The sequence below is a fragment of the Carassius gibelio genome, chromosome A17, assembly GCF_023724105.1.
Source record: "Carassius gibelio isolate Cgi1373 ecotype wild population from Czech Republic chromosome A17, carGib1.2-hapl.c, whole genome shotgun sequence".
NCBI classification, from domain to species: domain Eukaryota; kingdom Metazoa; phylum Chordata; class Actinopteri; order Cypriniformes; family Cyprinidae; genus Carassius; species Carassius gibelio.
In genome coordinates, this window is record NC_068387.1 from 10,204,817 (window position 1) to 10,225,428 (window position 20,612).

The 20,612-nt window shown below is 38.1% G+C and overlaps 1 long non-coding RNA gene and 1 pseudogene across 1 annotated transcript; both read right to left on the reverse strand.

Moving 5' to 3' along the window:
- Nucleotides 1–13,502, reverse strand: part of LOC128031606 (mitochondrial 2-oxodicarboxylate carrier-like) — a 31,803-nt pseudogene extending 18,301 nt beyond the window's left edge.
- A 4,057-nt stretch (nt 13,503–17,559) lies between these two features.
- LOC127933550 (uncharacterized) lies at nt 17,560–20,264 on the reverse strand. Its single transcript, XR_008147533.1, has 4 exons — nt 19,453–20,264; nt 18,837–18,989; nt 17,997–18,110; nt 17,560–17,641 (listed from the first exon to the last, which is right to left on the reverse strand). It is a non-coding gene; the product is annotated as an uncharacterized LOC127933550 (long non-coding RNA).
- Between the last annotated feature and the right edge of the window lie 348 nt (nt 20,265–20,612).

Consider the following 20,612-nt stretch of genomic DNA (forward strand, 5'->3'; position numbering starts at 1 on the left):
CATCTGTTTTAATAGAGGTTTTAATCTTTTACCTGCACTGCCGATTTTCAGAGCGCCCTTCACAATGCAAGCTTCCTAATTCATCCCACCCAGAGCAGAAACTACATTACCCATTCACCCTTAAGTTATACAAGTGAATAGCGCATGTGTCGCTTTTCCCACTGTTAAGTGTCAACAACTCAACGTGGCCGGAGAAGGTGTGTGAAACTCGTTGTGAGTTATACTAAAGCAAAATCTTGAGTATTTATTGTCTGATAAACATTAAAAACTGTCTGCGGAGGTTGAGTCGTCCTGCAGCCCCCGCTGGCTGTTCATTGGCTGCAGCATCTTTTTTCTAAGTTCTAAAAAAATACCGTAGACGGCAAGGCACAAATTTAGATATTCATTTATCTAATTAATCTATAGCCTATGCACAAAGACAATATGATCTTTTCGTCCCCTTTTTGTTTTAAAGCTTGATGAAGAGAGAGAGCGCAAGTTGCTGCAGCTGAGGAGGACAGTGATGCACGCGCACAGGAGTGATTGACAGTTCGCGGCACTGTGTACAAAAAATACTCCGCTACACAATTATTTCGTTATTTTCGTTTAAGCTTATTAACGTTAGCGTTACAGAAAGGTCTGATTTACGCACTGTTACAACAGTCATTGTTTTTTTTTTTTTTAAACAATGACATTTGAGTTCATGATTTTAATGTTGCTGTTTCTTGTGGCAGACTGAAGAGTAATCCGGCAGAGTTTTATACTGAAACTTTACGTCTAAAAGTCCTTCCTTGGTCTTATCCATATTTCTTTGCACGTTGAACACACATAGGCCACAACTGAAAATAAAAAAAAACTGCAACCGCGTTAATTGCGTTATTTTTTTTTAACGCGTTAAATATTTCAAATTAATCGCATGCGTTAACACGCTAATTTTGACAGCACTAAAATACACAAATGTATAAATCAACATTACTGTATTGTGAGCAAACACGAAAGAACATTGAAAAATAGTACATTTGTAAATCAACATTAATCTGCACTACTGTGTCAAAAGTTTGGGGTCAGTAAGATTTTTGTTGTTGGTAGTGATTTGTTTGAAATAAATTATTCATTGTAGTTGACTCCAAACTTTTGAACGGACATTGTGCACATTGCACAAAACAAAAACAAACAAACAAACAAACAAAAAAACTCCTACAGGTTTGTAACGACACTAGAGGAAGTATATGACAGAATAATTTTTGGTCGAACTATCACTTTAATACTAACAGCCTTTCTAATAACTAAAGCTTCAGCTCATGTAACGTCCTTGTGTGCATGTAAGAGGGCTGATGCATCCCGGGAGGGGACGGGTAAAAATGAAACAGATTCTCAGTATCAGTTCTAGCATGTATTGATATTGAACACACGTGTGTGGACAGGGTGGCGTGACAGCTGCATGTGAACGTCTGTCATTGTATTGTGAAAACATGTCCCAGCAGTCAACAGAGATGTCCTCGGCTGATTTAGTTGGGGTGTAAATATTATCGTTTCTGCGAACAGAGATGAGGCGATTAGCGAGCAAATTTACCCAGGCCGTGACCACCACTCGAAAACCTCTGACCCACGGCTAATTACTACCACACATCCCATCGGATGACAAACAATCTCTATATCACCAGCATCACGATGTGTCAGATGTCTCAAGTGAGACACTTGTCAGGTGAGATGGCAACAGAGAGGCATTGTGACAAATTGAAGTGTCTGGCAGAGTGGGACCGACATGAAGGGCTTTTGTCTGGCCGAAACGGAAGCATGCAAACGCTGGTCACATGTTTCCCGGGTGTGGTCAGTCTAAGAAACATCAGGTGGTGAGTTAAAGCTCCAATTTGTTACACACGCACTTAAGACCCCATTTGACTACGCCTGGTTTGACTATGCCTGAATGCCAATTTGACTCTAAATGTAAGCACACAGTTGGCCCTCATAAGCAAATGCTCACACATTTAGGTACGTGTGGGTCCAGCTGCTGGAGTTTGTATAGGTGTGATTTGTCTTTGATTTGCATCAAACCCCATTTCTCCCATTCGACTCTTAGCCACATCCTTCAACATAACAATAGCAGAGGAAGGAAATTATACATTAACCAAATTGGATAATGGGGCAAAATGTTTGATCCCTGTTGTGGGACCGACCGTCAATGAATCACTGGGCTGATGGGAAAGTATATGAATGTTTACCTTTCAGTCTTTATCTACGTTAAGTAAGTGTACAGTTGTGATTGTACATGGTGGACCGGGAGCTCTTCTTGTCCTAACCCTAACCCTAACCCTTGTCAACAACCTGAATGGTGATCTGGATATATTGTCATTGCTTCTCAAGCCTTTAACTTTGACATTGGTTTGGGGGCCCAAAATGGCTCCAGGCTCATGAATCAAGGAGTGAAGAAGCAGGGACGTTTCATGAGATTTGGCTTGAAATCAAACATGACAGACAGAGTATAACAACACCACTTCATCAGCTCATTTCCTCAAGTGAGGAATCCAGAAAAGTAGCTCCGAAACTGATCTGATCGTTTGAATTTGAAATAATATGTAATGATATGTAATGATTATGTAATTTTTAAAATATGGGAAAATATGTCAGGTTAGCCTTTTAAAGCCTTAGCAACTTGCCTTTTGCTCAAAACACCAACAAAAAGTTCTATAAATCACCAGCTCTGACACAAACTGTGAAATAATCATGTACAATCAAGCTATTTATAAATGTGATCTAAAACTATTAGTACTTTCTTTCTATGATGATTCACACATGCTACATTGTGAAGCAAGGGAATGTTCATAACATTTCAAATAGACTTAGAGCCAATTTACAGATGGATCTCCAGCTCTGAACTAATTGGTGTGTGGAAGCCGAAGGGCTCGGGTTTCTACCGCACAGAAGGGAGGACCGAAGCAAAATATGGACCGAGAGCAAAAGTGCAATGCTGGCCCATACAGCAAGAGTATGTTTATTTTCAATAATAATTCCACAACAGTAACTCCCACCACCATTTGTGTAAATTAAAACTAAGCGGTTCAGCCTGGGACTGATCATGCTACCGGCTACTGTGTGGTGAGTCCAGCCACAGCACAAACAGTCGGAGAGTGATAATTGGTTTAGAAGAAAGAAGAGGCGTAATCCACAGGAGAGACCTGCGGGATGCAGCCGATGACAGCTCCGTGGCCAGCCAGAGCCACAGCGTCACCTGGGGCCACACGCGCACATATATTCTCACACCTTGCTGCGGATCAGCTTTAGATCCACTGTAAAGCTGTCATGTTGCCATAAAAAGGGCTTTCTTTCAAGCCTGCACACTGTCTGGGATCTGACACATGCCTCATGTTGTGTGGCGAAGGGAGAAGAAGAAAAACTGAAAGGAGAGCAAATCAGTTGGGGAAGGAAAATAAAAAAAAATAGGAGGATAAATAGGATAAATCTCTGCCTCAAGCACTCTACGTCATATGTATGCTTTTCCAGTTAACATGACACGTTTAACATGCCACTGCAAAAGCATAATATAATGAATATAATGACTTCACTTAGTTTTATAGTTTGTGATTTTTTTTTTTAAAGCCAGGTTTACAACATTTCCAAAGCTCAAAACATTGCCTGTCACCAGGTTTATGTTGTTACCATGCATACAGGAGTCATTTGTGCCTATTTTCTACACTGAACACATGAAAACAGCAGATGAGAAGTACTGAAAGAAAACATTACAAACCAGAAATGTCATTCACACTTCCAACACTTTCAACCCTTATCAAAAACTGGTAGATTCATACATACATTTTGAAATTCTGAGAGAAACTGATGGTATTGTTATACAGTACAGTACAGGATGGTTGGATGAACACAGATCAATGGACAGACAGACAAAAATAGATTTATAGCTTACCCCTCAGTGCGAATTATAGTTCTGAAACAGTCTCCAAGGTCTTTATAGCTATTTGGGTCACCCTTCCCTCTCTGGATTTGAAACCTGAATGATGAATAAAATGATGTCAAAAATATTAAGTTACAAACCTTGATTCCGAAACATTAAACTAACTTTTTAAACCAGTGAGCTCTCTTCCAAGGATAACATACTACTGGTTTATAATCACTAACAAAAATTTACCAAGGTAATGTACTTCCCTGTAATATACTGCTGTAATATTATAATAAATTCATATGTGATAATTTCCAAACTGTGAAAGAATAATCTTATTCATGTATTTACCGTATTTAAGGGGCCTAATTACAAATGTATTTCATGCAAGTAATGGCTGCATTTCACATTTGGGAAAAAAAAGCCAAATAACGTCCACAAGAAAAACAATGATTAAGTATTCATAAATTCTGGAAAACATCACTGCCACACATACATTATGTTCAACATTCCTCCATTTAGATGAGTGAGAGATCATAGAACGACCACCATATGCTATCAATTATCTGCGTGCAAGAAATGTGGGACACTGGCTAATCTGTGGAAAGTGTCGACACAAGTTTTAGACGTCTGTCAAAATCCAAACTGCTCTTCTGTTCTTTCTGAGGAGGCGCTGACTTTCTCAGTCCCTTTAGCCCAGCCGAGAAGTCAAACATTTACTTAACCCATCCTTACCAATTAGCTTTGCTTTTCCTATAGCCATAGACCTTGTAGCTGCTAACTTTGTCACTAACATGCTAGTAACCTGCAGGTAACAGTTCTGAAGTTACGTGTAAATTTTTTATATGGTACAAATGGTCAAGAGATGTTTTTGTAGCAACAAGCATGCTAGTAACTCCCTAATAAAGGGCAAACTGAACTGTGTAAATGTTTAACGTGGTACCAGCGCGGAGTATGAGTTTGGGGAAAGGGATTTAAAAGCAAATGTAGAACCTTTATTTCGACACCACACTATGAATTGTTTATAGGCCAGCATGCCAAAACAATTTACAAGGGTTCAGGCTGGGTATCTTTTTGGGCACACAGAGACAATAAATAAACCAACCTTTGGCCTCCAAGAATGAATAGATGAACTCTGAGTGGAAGACACAGAATGAGAAAGATTCTCTTCATATGGCTTTGACTGCCTTGTCAAGAGGTCAGCAGTAAGTCATCCAGGCGGGTGCCTGATGGGGCCATAAAAGTGCCCTGGTTCCATCGGATGAGAGGGTTTACTGAGGTGAGCAACCTTTCATATCGGCAACAGATTAACAACTTAGAGGGGTGTCCCCAGCATCCAATTTTTTAGATTCCCAAATAGCTTGTAACTCGTGCCTAAGAACCAGTTAAAGAAGCATCATAAATGAACGTCCAACACCATATTAAAGAGAAAGAAGAAAATAGGGCTTTTGAAACAGCAGGCAGTCAAGTGAGGGAGGATGTAGGGATAGGGGCATGCAAAAGGATGGGCCACCAAACCAAAAGATTTAAGACCAGTGGAGCTTGTAAACAAATTTAAATCCATCCTAATTAAAGGCACATGAGAGCAAGGTCAAGGAACGAAGATGGCCTTGTCTCACCAAAACCAAAGTTTCCATTTCTGCAGTACACTGGGATGGCCCGACCCACTGTAGCTCAGAGGTGGCTGGGCAATGGTCCGCTTTCAGCTGTCTGACTCCACTGCTGACCTTGGGGTCACCTCATTTCCTCATGCCCCTTGCCTACCCTGTCATAAAAGCCTTGGACCAAACGTCACAGCTCAGGGAGTGGAAGAAAATGGGGAATATTTGGCTCTGGACTTTCATAAAGTGTCACCAGGCTTCCCTCGCTTACTGAAAGTAGTTTAGAATAGAAAAGAAACTTATGATAAGGTGAACCTTCTTGTCCTCTAGCCAGACTATCAGGAGTGCACCTTTAGACAGATTATCGGAGATAGATATTTAAAGAGTTCAGTCTCGAGAAGGGTTAAGGTTTGATTCAGTTGGTCTTGGCTCCCGGTTCTAAAGTCAACAAACAGAGGAACTGTGAAAAGCCCAAAGGCTTTATTAAAAGATCCGGCTCTCAGAATCCTTCTCAAAGTATACCCAGAACGAAAAGATAGACTTATAGGTGACGATATCTGTGAGTTCATCGAAAACCTCCAATGACCTTCTGTACTCTGTTTTTATTGGACTAGAGCGCCATCGTGCATAGTCAGGTGAGGGTGAAGGTGAGGCCAAAATGGAGCTTCTACGGGTGAAATGAGCACCAGGGGGTAAATAACCCTACCATCTCCACCTGACCCCAACATCCTGTTAAATGGCAAACTCTGAACACCTCCTCTTTGTATTTTTATAGACAGAAGTGAAGTGTTTCAGGTCCAGGCTGAGTGCTAGGGCCTCATCCACATTCAGACCCTGTATGTAATTTGCCAGCACCGGGTCACATGGGGGCGGGGCTTAATAATGATGGTGTTAAAAAAAAGCACTGTGGGAAGGGCAGGAGGTTACTGGGTTGATCAAAAGGCTTGAGTTTGATGGGTTTGCCTTTAAAAGGGCATGCCAAAATTTTAAAAAGGTCTTTTAAATTTGCCTTGTAATATAAAGGGGTATTCCCCAAATAATGGAGCATGGAATGGGAACTGCATTATTTCATTTATGACTATAATATCAACCCCATGATAAACAAGGTCCCATGAGCAAAAAACCATCCTGCAAATGAAGCTTTTATAACTTTCATATGACTTCCTTTTTCCTTTACTTAACTGAAACTGTGTGACTGTAGTTCTGACAGGAACATTTTTAAATGGTTGGCATTTGATATTGGCCATCTATGTTTCCAGTATGGCACCATGATAACCAACTATTGTGTGGTATATATAAGTCAATAAATTGTTTGAAAAGTATGCATTGGCTTCAATCACTCAGTCCATTAAAAAATTTTCATGTAAGAATCTTAGTAAAACAAATATCACCATGGCTAATAATTGATAATTCACAAATGTTTTTAGTCATGGCATTTTATTTCAATTATTCAGTCTTTAATTCTTAGTCATGTTAATACGTTTTCCATTTGCTGCCACTGAACCGACAACACTTTCATCAAGAGCTGAAATAGAAGCAATATTAGAAAAAGCGAAACACGCATGTGAGCAAGGTTTCTTTTACACACAATCAGCGGTGCATAAGAGAATCCAGAAGGCAACATTAAAAGGAAATCTATTTTTTACAGCCAGACAGTTAATTTTAATGAGCAGGATCATAAAGATGGCAGACGTCCATTGCAATGGTACGTGAGGTTAAACCTCTCTAACCTAAATGCTCCATGATCATGATCATGCTACACATGAATATCAATCAATGCTGTGCGACAGCATAAATCAGACTATACATAAGCAATATAACTTTGATACTTGAGTAGCGGGGTGAATATAAAAGTAAAACCAATGAAATGCAATGCTTTTGGAAAACTACAGGGAAATTTGTCTATTAAAAGTGTCTTGATTCGCAGACATGCATTGGGCTTTCCTATGTTCTTTTTGCTTTTCAGAGATGGCTCCTCACTGCAGATCACAAGATCCAGGGGGTGAGGTTGGATCCAACTCCTCTCACCTTCCATATCCCCAAACCTACCCGTCTCCACCCTCTGATCCCTAAACCTATCCATCTTCGCCCCTAAACCTACCCATCTCCACCCATAAACCTACCATCTTCACCCCCTGGATGGATCTTGTGTACTCCAAACCAGAGTTCCTGAATTACAACTCTACATGTGCACCTCTTGCCCCCTGCCTGGTAAGAACTCAGAAAGTGTGGGTCACAGATGCTCTGAGGTGTCTGAAAGACACAGGAGACAAATGAGTTTTCATCAGACACTTTACTGCTTCTCTAAAACGGGTCACTTCAGCACACTGGAATATTTTTGCTTTATTTAGTATGTTTGTAACATGCATTTGGGAGTTTGTGACAGCTCCTTCAAGCAGCCCTGTTTAATACTAGGTCGTAATGTGCAATGGCATTCACATCAGCACGAGGTCACACCGCAGGTACCTGCCTCATCGGCACATTAGCAGTTATTTTCTAGAATCTGAAGTCAAACATTTTCTGAATAAAATGTGATGTGTGCCTGTGTGTGTAAAAAAAAAATATATATATATATGATTTTTTGGTCTGGATATGACTCTGGTCCCTCATTTAAAGGGACAGTTCACCCTAAAATGACAGTTCTTTGATCATTTACTCCCCCTCATACAATATACAATCAAAATCAAAAGGGTCCAACACAATACTAAATGCCACATTCATTTAAACAGTTTTCAAAATATCTTAAGTTCCACAGAAGAAAGAAAGTCATAAAGGTTTGTTTTTTTTGATTGAAACGTAATATACTAACAAAATGGAAAATTTGTTTAATATATAGACATACTGTATCTACCAAGCACCAGATGTATTACAACAGGTCTACTCTTACAATTACTTTTATTACTAACATTAGAACACCATTATTACCAACCTACAGTAATATTCATATGTCACGCTATCACACTCCTACTCTTCCATTGTTCCGTTCTAGGAAAGTGAAAACATCCCTTACATTTTAAGCCCACGAATTACACATAGCGAATTTGTTAAGGTATGTAAACTTCTCTGTGATGAAAATTCACTTCATGCTCAGTGTGAGTAGTTCTGTTGCCAATTTTCATTCTTTTTACATAAACACACATTTAATATCATTTAGTCTCAGTAAACTTGAGAACACAGTCAAGGAACGGACTGTGGTGGTTTGTATGATACGATGCCAGAACTTCTGATATAATTTCAGTCTTTAATAATTACCTCAAACTAACTATTACTGTTACTACTATTATTACTTGCACCTGATGTTCCATGATCTGTGGTAAGCTTAAGAGTCAATATTGTACTCCATACACCCTGGTGACGACTTTGGCCCAAATATGCCAGCGGTAAGCCACTAATATAAAAGCCTTTTAATTCCCTTTCTAAACCACAAATAGTAGTGCCTTGAGTTATTTTGAACTGGCTTTAGATTTCCCATTTGTAATGAAACATGCCACAACTAATGTTCTGCTGACTTCTTTCACTGGAGTTGTGAGTAGTTACTGTCCGCCCACTGATGTAATTTGAGTCTTGGCTTCCTAAGCACAGAGAGCCAGAGTCGGATACCTGTTTGCAGCTCACACCGTCAGATGCATCAGACAGGGCAGGGTAGGATTAAGAGATCACTGGAGCACAGCTGAGCGACGTGTTGCTTTACTGGGCTGGCTGTTAGTCCTCTGAGCTGTGAGCCCTGCTGTTTAAGGGCTGGTTGAGGGATACCATCAAGAGTGCACCAAGGTTCAGCCACCAGTCAGGGGTGGAAGTTTGTGGGCTCATCTCTCAGCGTCACCGTTCCCAGGGACTGGACGTCATCTGTCACTGCCCTCATCAAACATTTGTATCCCTGCTTAGTGAAGCTTTCGTTCAAGCTTTCTAGGATCTGATGAAGGAGATCTCACGAGGAGGTATCTCCAGGTTGTTTTAATCACTAGCGGTGGAGGAACATAGATAAGCGTGCAGACTGATGGCAAAAGAGACTGAGAATGGCTGATTCCTCAACATGGACAGACGCTATAAAAGGATCAGTGTTGGTGTTTTATTTCATGATAACAATTCTACTGGTATATTAACAGTATATTCATCATAAATTATATATATTTGAATCAGAATCCTTTTTCCGGTACAAACAGACATAAATCATACCAAAAAAAAAAATCATATATCATATCATGTACAAGACTTCATATATTATATCCTATATAAGACTACATAATATAATAATTTAGTTGTTATATACTTTTTTCAATTGATTTAAGTCATAATGTTACCATTGTATTGGAAACTTAAATATGAAAAAGTATTTCAAAGATAAAAAAAAATAAAATGATCAAATGCAGTACATTTTTGATTGATTACTGTTTTATGTTTACACTTGTTAATAATATACTCATTAACACATAAATATTAATTTACATATTAATAATAATAAGATATAACACATAGTTGCATGAAATATATACATATGTTAATATAAATATAAAGCTGATATATTCTTAAATAATACATTCTATACTATAATTGAAAAGAACAACTTATTTTCAATAGAGCCATTTATATTATTATGCAGCTGACAAACAAATCAATTTACGAGTTAATACAGTCATATATTGCATAAACCCTCCTCCCCCAATTATAAAAGAACATCAATGCAGACTGTAGGAGGGGCTTAAGGCATGTTTGGGTGGGGTGAAGCGACGTAACTGGAGCCCTTCAACAAGAGCAATGCTAGCTCATTCCTAGTCTCTAATGAGTGCGACAGGGCAAACGGCATGATGATCAGAGTCAGATGGGGTGCCTCGAGCAGCCGCCCCCTGCCGAAAGTGCCGCCTGACACCCTTTGTTACCTCCAAGTGAGCTGAGACCAGCCCATGAACCATGTAACTAGGTGGTTTCCAGGTTAATGAAAAGCTGTAACTCCAGTCTCACTGTCTCCTTAGAAGTCTAACTAACCCCCGAAACCCCCTTCTCTCACCCTAGCAAGCCCCCTTTGAAAAAAACGGCAACATTCCAACCCAGAAATGAGCACCGTTGAACACAAATGAATATAAGTGGCACATAGACCTGTCCTCTTCTTAGAGACGTTTATTTGTGAAGGACAGCTCTCGTCTGAATATATGGTAGCAATTTATGACGGTCAGCGGAGGAGAGACCCGTAATTTTAGATTCAGCTGGAAGTGCTTGATCCTGAATATAAACAAGTATGAAGAATGGTAGTAAGACTTTAAAGTAAACATTGATTCAACCTTACAAACAGTCATGGCCTTTAAATACATCCTCTTAATGTTCTCCTAATCTGCTTCCAGATGTTTGTTTGTGAGTTTGTGTGTGTGTGTCTGAGATCGACGGCCCCCTCAGTCGTCTAATTCCTGTCTCCACCTCTCACATGGCTCCAGCACCCTCATTTGCACGGGGTAAATATGTATTCCCAAGTATACATTTTTGTCAGGTTCACCTCAGAAAAAAAGCCTTTGATTCCACTAAGGCGGCTTGTTGAAGAAAGCAAGGAAAAAAAACCCTGTTCACTCAAGTTGGCATCTAATTTGGACCAGTGGACATTAAAGAGGCAGCCGGTCACTAATAGGAGCCATTCCTGTCGGAGAGGAGGTGTGCTGGGCATTTGTGCTTCAGCAGCTCTCTAAGACCTATGCTAATAGATTTCAGCTATACTAACCCTTCATTCTGCCAATTAGCCTGCTTTAGTGTGACTGAAAACCCAAGAGAGAGAAAGAACGTGGGAGAAAGAAAGAGCTACACTATATAACAACTAGATTTTCACATTTTCTTCAGAACATTTGAGTAGCCGTCATCAATTGCAATCTCATCACCACTATAAAGCCTTGTTTAAAAGTTATTAAAACAATTTAAGCATTGCATTTTTAAAGTTTATTTGCCAGATAGAGAGCCAGTTAGAGGAATAGACAGACAGAAAGCTAGAATGCTAGATAGATAGGTAGGTGGATAGATAGATAGATAGATAGATAGATAGATAGATAGATAGATAGATAGATAGATAGATAGATAGATAGATAGATAGATAGAAAGAAAGGTAGTTAGTGGGGAGATAGATAGATAGATAGATAGATAGATAGATAGATAGATAGATAGATAGATAGATAGATAGATAGATAGATAGATAGATAGATAGAAAGAGAGGTAGGTAGTGGGGAGATAGATAGATAGATAGATAGATAGATAGATAGATAGATAGATAGATAGATAGATAGATAGATAGATAGATAGATAGATAGATAGATAGATAGATAGAAAGAAAGAGAGGTAGGTAGTGGGGAGATAGATAGATAGATGGATGGAATATATAGAACATTAGATAGATGGACGGACAGACAGATAGACAGAGCAGTTGTCTGATTGGCTGATCCTCTCAATCTGAGCCTATGAATAATCTGGGCACATACGCTCACCACACTCACATGCATTTTGCAGATGACTGGATTCACTCGCACAAACAGAGAAATCCAATACACAGGGCTTTTATCACTTCTTGAGGAAGAGCATTACAAAGAAAATAGAGAGTGCACTTTTAACCCTGTCCCTGTGTGAGGAGAGAGCGGCCTAACTGTGGCCTTATACCTGTAATAAACCCTCAACCAGTAGCACCAGATCCTAAATCACTCTACAGGACTCTAGAGTATCGAATGTCGCTTCATACAAGTGTACACACAGAGACACTGCTGCAAACAAACACATGCAAATAGACACGAAGAAACACAAACAAGCACACTTCCTCTTCAAAGCACAAATATCTAATTATCATCTCAAAAAGTTTATTTACCAGAAAACGGTAGCGGAAAATGTGAAACTTCATAGCGTATGTGTGAGGGGTGTTAGTCACAGAGCCAGAGGTCTTGGCAGGGCACCCAGAAGCCGTAAAGGTTTAGTACCAGCCCACAACCTGTTTACTCCATACTGAGCGACTCCAGTGTGAGGGCCCTGATTCATTTTCTCTTTCCCTCTCTTCAACATTCCTTCTTTCCTGCATGACTGAGGTAAAGAGGTACTGCTTCCCAAAAAAATCAAAATTGACTGGAATTAATAATAAGAACTGTAATTAATTTAACGATTCTAGTTCCTGGTAATGATTCCATTTTCATGAATGATTCTTATACAAAATAAAGAATTATAAAAAATTATAAAAGAGTTATATATATAAAAAAAATTCAAAGCAAGAAGTCATACTTTTTTATTATATAACAAAAGGCCTTTTACTTAAAAAAAAATTATGAACTGTTAATTAGAGGGCGAAGATGTGTAATAGATTGTGTAAAACAGGGTTGGTGTTTTTTATGAATTTTTTTTTATCATGTTTATAATCCTGAATCGTGAATTAAATTCGATACAGCAGGCTCTCTAGGGTTAAGGAAATGTTAATATTTCAGTTGGTGTTCCATCTGTATTGGTGGAGGAATGCACGTGCAAGAGCCGTTAACAAAAACAAATACCAGCCGGTGCCGTTTTGTTAATACAACCTTAATTCACAACTATATCCACATATACTCTCTCACTTTTAGAACCACAGGCATCGAAACAAAGGATATAATCAAGAGAAATAATGAGGTACGTATGTGAGCAATTTGAGGACATTAAAAAGTATTACTTAAACATTGAGGGAGAATGAATAAATGATGCATTTCTTTTTCTACAGAAGTATTTTCCACAAGAATTAGAAAATGCCTACCCCTGAATTAACAACAGAAAGCAACAAAAGAGAATGTATTAATTATATTTTACCTGGTCTTCACAACATCCAAAGGGTGCATCAAGCAGATCTACACAAGACCTTATCATAAGTAATTATGTATCTGCCTTGTTAAAATCGACATAAATCAGTCATTAAAACGGGACATGAGCACAACTGAACATGTTATTATTCGCTCACAGGCCATTAAGCTGTCATTACCAAATGCCAAGCTTTCTTTCCTTCTCGTTCACTCACTCTTGTCATATTTCACTGAGCTTTTTAAGTAATATTTCAGCATAATCCAATTTCATTCAAGACCATTCAAGTCTTTGTGCATTTTTTTTTAATACTGCACAATCATCCCAAACACAGCTTCTTTTCATACAATCACATCAGAATCCTGCCAAGTCTCTCGAGACTGAAACGTTCGACCGAATCCACAAATAGTTCACCGTGCTAAAATGGTGATGGATTAAATACTACGATCCATATATTTGTAAATACAAATAAAAAGTCACAGATGTTGTGTGTGATTCCATTCGCCGTCTGTCTGGGCGCATGTGTGCGGTTTGCATGTGTCTGTATTCAGTAGACGGAGGGTTTTCCCCTCAAAAATCCCTATGTAACAGTCCCCTGAATTCACATCCGACAGGAGCTGCTTGGCCAGCTGCCACCTTCGTCACTCTGATCTTGTTTTTGACTCCTTACCACTCCACTGCAACTGACAAGCGTGCGGTAAGGGATCTGGCAACAAAATGGCCTCCGAGCAGAGATGTGGGACGTTGCGCTCGCCTGGCCTGCAAGTCATTACCATCATACATTACATTCGGTTCCAATGCGCTGATGGACGTAAAATCCCAATGTATTTTCGAATCCTATTTTATCTGGACTGGCCCACAGAGAGGCTGCTGTAATGGCCCACCTAAAGCCAGGATTCCAGTTCAAACGCACTCGAGCTATGATAGAGGGGGTGAGGGCTGTTTAACATGCTGAATAATGGGGATTTCACACTGCAAACCTTGGCAAATACATCAGATGTTGCGACCACACAGATCAGGTTCCATTTAATGGAGATGGTGAACAACAGCTGAAACCGTATCTGTGTTGGGCTACAAGTTATGTAAATAGTTAACAGCTCAGTCCAGTATCTGTTTTGCACTAAACAGTTCACAGAACACGTTTTTTTATTCAAGGTAGTTGTAAACAAACAGATTGAGGGGGTGTTAGATGGGTGCAATGCATTGAAGTGAGATCGTAGAGGCTCCTTTGCTCAATTATGCATCTGCATCGCAATTCTCAGCTCCGTTCAGCCGTTTACTTTAATGGCTTCCTTCACAGATTCCTCTATGTGTACACAGCTGCCGAGAAATATGCTCCTATTCTAATTTCTTCCATTAAATGTATTGTCCATAAACTAGACATTGCCTCCTCGGGGATTTTCCAGGAAAGTAATAATCAAGAGAAATTCCAAAAGAGGAATTGCAGTACCCCCATTATGACTTGCAGACAGGTTTGTGTTGACTTTTTGCATGTAACGTGCGTCTTCTGAACGGAGGATGTGGCATGTTCATGAACATATCCTAGCAGTGGGACAGGGTGAGGTGCTGTGATTCATTTCAAGGCTGACATGAGCTTGTGGAAGATGCATCAGTGAGACAAAAATGAGGAGGAGGCAAATTAGGTATGTCATAGTCTACTATAACGCTGTAACGTTTATCATTAATTAATCACGGCTGCCAGGGCATCACAGGGGAAAATAATGTTATGCACACAGGAGACACATGTTTTCCATTTCAGCACTCTATCCATCCTGAAGACGTAAAAGAGAAGGAGGCCTGGGAGAGTCATCTCAGCAGCAAGACAGCTGGAGGAATAGACCCATCCATACTTGACGATGAGGTAAAGTCATATTAAGGGCTATGTCCTTTTAAAATGCCATACGATTCGATAACCATTTTTATTGCGCAGTATTAATTTTGCAAAGTAGGACATGCTCCTTGAAGACTATGCTTGTGTTGACAGGAATGTTTTTTTTTTTTATCCCAAAACACATGCTGCTAGTCAAAATCATGGTCACTGTTGAGGTAAAGGTGGAGGAAGCCTGAATCCATGTGAACCCTGTTGCTGCTCTGAACTGAACAAGAGGTGCTCGTAGAGGATCAAAGGTAGGAAGCAGTGAGTAGTTGAGAAAGCCCGTCACTCATTTGAGTCTAATGAACTCCATGTTTGGCGGAAAAGAAAAGAACACCCTAGTTAGGCAACAACACTCGAGAGTTATCGTCAAAGAGGGGAAAATGCACAAACAAGGTGAGAGGGCCAAAGAGTAAACCACAGCCATTGTTGGCATGTTCCATATGGGTGGATTTAAGTGAGCAGGAAAAAGACAAAGAGGGGGGGGCAAGAGATGGAGAGACTGAAACGGAAAGCAAGACTTTCCCTACACAACACTAGCAAGTAATTAAACTGGCTTAAGTGGATGCAAGCTGTGCTCTTGAAATAAGAAAGCCTCTGCGCATCAGCCACACTATATGAAGAACTGGTAATGTTATTGACCAAGAAACTATTGATAGAAAATGGGAACCACAATGGGAACAGGGCTGTCATTAAGGGGCCCAGTTTGATGCAGTCTACTCATTGGACCCAAGGGAGAGATGATCCACCCATTAAACACTTATCCTGGGCTCTGTAAATTTTAGCCCTGGATGGGAACAAGATAATTTTTGTACACTGGACAAAATTTTCTGAAAACCATTCAACATGACAATTATTATAAGAAGAACCATTCTTAATAATTGAGCACCAATAATAGTTGATAATAATTAATACATGATTTTAAAACTAACATGATTCAATCAGAATCATTTCTGAAGGTTAATTTGACACTGCAAAAAAAATCAGCTTTGCAACCAGCAGTGTAAACTGTATGTGCGCTGCACTGTAAGAAAAAATACACCATATCTACTCAATAAAAATGAGGCAACAGATTACAAGCAATATTATTAATTAAATTTCACAAGGTTTAGTATTGAGTAAATATTAATTAAATGAGACCCTTAATAGTTATTCATTTAATATGAGTAGATTTGAATAGAAAACAGCACAGAATTAAGTATAACCCAAATAAAAATATTGAGTTGTTTTGAAAAAGATAAACTCCCTAATGTGTAAATAGTACTAATAAATATTAATTCGATTTTACATATCATAATTGAGTAATCATCATCTACATCAATCTGCACATTGATTTGAATTTAATCAATGCAATTAATTAAATCGAAATATTTCTTTCTTATGAATAATATGGCCCAGAAAGTACAGAAGTTAAATACTCAAATAAGAATTTTATTAACAATTCACTTTTGTGCTTTAGACACATTGTAGCAAATCATTGTACACTGCAACCACAGTCTCATTTCAAGCCAGAAGTTTGAAAAGGACAGAATGCTGACTTTAAACTATTTTGTAAAAACAAAAATAAATTACATACAGAATGATGTGATGTGTCTATAAACCTGTTTCCATGCTTTCTCATCTCACATCCCACTAAATTGGGTCAATAATGATCTTAAAGGAAAATCCTCCAGAGGTGCATGTACCAAAAAAAAGCAGAAAAGTGTAATTTGTACAGAGCAATAAACATTTCGTACTTTGAACTAGAAATATCACTGACATTCGTGGGATAAGAGTCCAAATCAGTGCTAACTTACAAACATAACACTTTCAGATGTGTAATTCCCAAGCTCTGTAGAAGCTAAACATTGTGTAGCAAATCATGTACACTGCAACTACTACTGTCTCTTTTTTCAAGCCAGAAGTTTGCTCAAGCATTTCAAACTTTTTCAGAACTTTGAAAAGGACAAAATGCTGACTTCAACTTAAAAAAAAGGAGCAGTAAAGATCTTAAAGAAAAATACTCCATAATGGCATGTGCCAAAACATAAATAATAAAAGTGCAAATTGTACTGAGTAAAATACATTTGTACTTTGAATTTACAACAATTGAAATGTACAACATTTTTTGGACAAAACAGTGTCAACTTACAAACATAGCACTTTCAAATGTGCAATTCCCAAGCTCTGTAGAAGATGAACATTGTGTAGCACAAAAGTCTGCACTGCAATACAGTCCCATTTCAAGCCTGAAGTTTGTTCTTGAGGGACTGGACTTTGTTAGAAAGCTTTGAATCATCCAGTTCCAAGAAAAAAAATTGGAACACCTCAAAGGTGTACTTCAGTAGTCTGGGATAATCAAGATTCAGCGCGATTCAAGCCAAAGAGGACAATGCAAGCCCTTGCAATATCTCCAAGTCCTGTGATGACTTCCACGCCCTTAATGAGGATCCCAATGTTCTTTGGGCAGTTGCTTGTAGAAGCTCCACACTTTGGGGTCACATTAATGGCCATTATGAGCTGTTCAAGTTCCTCCAAGTTCCTGTCCTGCAACATGAAATTGTCATTGTCTTAGTATAAAACTGTCAGAAATATTTTGCAAGCATATCAAATTACTAGAAAATACATTCATTATTGTTTTCATAGCTTATGAATCTATTTTAGTAGATATTATTTTCTTGCAGGCCTTGGTGTCAAATTGTTATTTGTTGTGTTTTCTTCTCTATTTTGATGTTTTTGTACAGTGTTCATGTAGGTTACAATAAGTCAAATTTTAGACCTTAAGCCCTACACGATGCATTACCAAAAAAATTCAAATCAAAGAAATTCTGAAAAAAAAATTCATTAATTTAATTTACATGTAAAGGTCACATTAAGTTAAATTTATATTAAGTTCACCTACGTTGAATTCTTTGATAAGATGTCCCCCTTGTTCTCCAAGGTATTTTTTGTAAGATACCGAGGAACAATCTCTCTGGTCCTCTCAATCGAAGAGTGCTGGGGAGGAAGTCAATCACTAAAAAAAAAAAAAAAAAAAAAAACTGGATGTTTCTGTAATTTAGAAAAGTAAACACATGACACCTATCAATTCTGATCATACTTTACATGTCTGCTTTACTTAATGTATAAAGCTTCGTCAGACCATAAGGCAGAGCTTCATAATGCTTTAAAGTAGAAAATACTGTTTATGATTTCATGATAATCCATTAGCCCCTTCCACGCATGCACTGCAAGCCTGAAATTACAAAGACATCACCTGAAGGAGAATGTTCGAATCTGATATTAAATGGATTTAACCCGGTCAGCTCTATAGTACAAAGTCTGTGTCATTTCTGAATTACCCCATGTGTGAATACAACAGGGAATTATCCGAAGGATTCACAGTGAGCAATTGAAGGTATTAAAAAGGGTTAACCCTGTGAAAAAAAGGGTTTTCTTGGGAGTTTTTCCTCGGTCAGTGTGAGGGTCTAAGGGCAGAGGCTGTTGTCATGATGCTATGCAAAGCCCTTTGAGACAAAATGTTTGTAAAATGGGCTATACATATAAAATAACCTTGTCTCTGATCAATTTGTAAGGCAAAAAACAGCATCTTAAAGGCATGAGCTATTATTAGTTTTTCCTTTTCTAAAATAGTACAGCATCTCTGGAGGACAATTGTCTATCATTCAGTTTGATGTCCTTATTGATATAATTTGGAAATCTTATGGAACAAAGCTACTTCTAATTTAGAAAACTACTGTACCTGCAGCATTTCCATTATGATCTCCAGTCTTCTTCCAAGTGCTCCATCTTTGGCACAAAATGGCGTCAGTAGCTTGGGAGTGTGACAGTCAAACACAGACATAAATTTCGGTACCAGAAGTACAGTAGTTGTTCTTTGAAATTCTGCATTGATCTGAAACACAAAGGCGACAAAGATATCACATCAGTTCTTAGCCTTTTAAACCTCTTTCATATAAACTGTCTAACATTCAATAATTTTTGCCACTGTCAGAGTACTGAAGTCCTCCTCCACAATATTTGCCAATTTAATCATTCTGGAATTGTAAATGAGGAAGAGTTAATGTAATTTTAAAGATTTTAATAACATTATTGAAACTTTGTGGGAGAAAAAAAACATGTTAGACTAATTATTAATCAAAGTATGAATATTTTTTTTCAATTTTTAGTGTACGGTTTAGCTGTAAAATTATAGATTTTGTGCCAATGTAAGATTACCACATTAAAATTAACAGATTTATGCATGAAAATAAATAAAATTGTGGCTCTTAAACATAACACTGTTAATAGACTGACTTCACGTGGATTTAGCTAAGTTAACTTACAAAACAGTGAAACAAAGAGAGAAGTTAAGTTACCTGCCTCTGGAAGACGAGCTCCACACACGAGAAGTAAAGCCAACGGAACTGCGTCAAGTGCCGTCTGAAATATAAGATCCTCATCCAGCGAAAACCCCAAATATTGCGCTTTATGGAACCTTAAAATTAAACGCGATGTACTTATTTACGCAATTTCATACAAAACATACTTAGGATATGATATTAACACACAAAAGACCTAGGAACCATGATAGAGAAAAAGGTAACCCACATCCTTCAAAATAAACGTTTGACTTCGATACATAAGAATTCTTCCAAAATGTATGATGCTGTGTCAATATTATAGCGCAACAACATCACATAGCCTTCCAACAGAAGCCAACTTTGTGTTGCTGCTGAGTCTCTTTTTCTGTGATAACTCATTTTATATTGTAATATACTACTACATGCGTTTTTCTTAGTAGCCCAGTGATAACAAAATAAGTTTTCTTACCTAAGTCAACCAGTCAAATTTTGCAAGATGAGCAATGTGGAAGAAAACGAACATTCACTGTCTGTAGCCTACTCTCTTCAAATGCCTTGTAGGCCTGCTGCATTTTTTAAATAAAAAGGCTCACTTCGACAGGAAGTGCTTTTCAATTAAAATTAGCCCGATTACATTAATTTGAATTAACTCAATATTCTCTCCATTTGGGATTAGATAAATATAATGCTTAAATTTTATTTAACTACAATGGGTAGATTTTATTCCAACCATTTTTATTTGAAATTTAATTAAATATTTGCCTCAAAATCAAAAACACAATTATATTGAATACATTTTAATCAAAAACATTCATTCAAATCTACATGACCACAGAATCATTTCTTACAGTGTGTGTATATTATATTCTTAGTGTATATACACATATATGCTAGATTCCTATACAATTTAGACAGAATCACACACACAAGTAAAAATATTAAAATTGACAGTAAAAAAAAAAAAAAAAAGGTGAGTTGCCCTCAAAAAATACAGTTGCTACGTTTTAGGGTTATTTTTATTAACTGGTATAATGTAAACACACCCACGTATCATAATATCACAATGTTGTTGTCTAAAATAAATAAGTATTGATTCTGTGTTGTCGATTACTCAACAAAATAGTTGTCGCTGTGGTATAGAACAGAATAAAACACCTCTGCCATGTGTGGTGGTA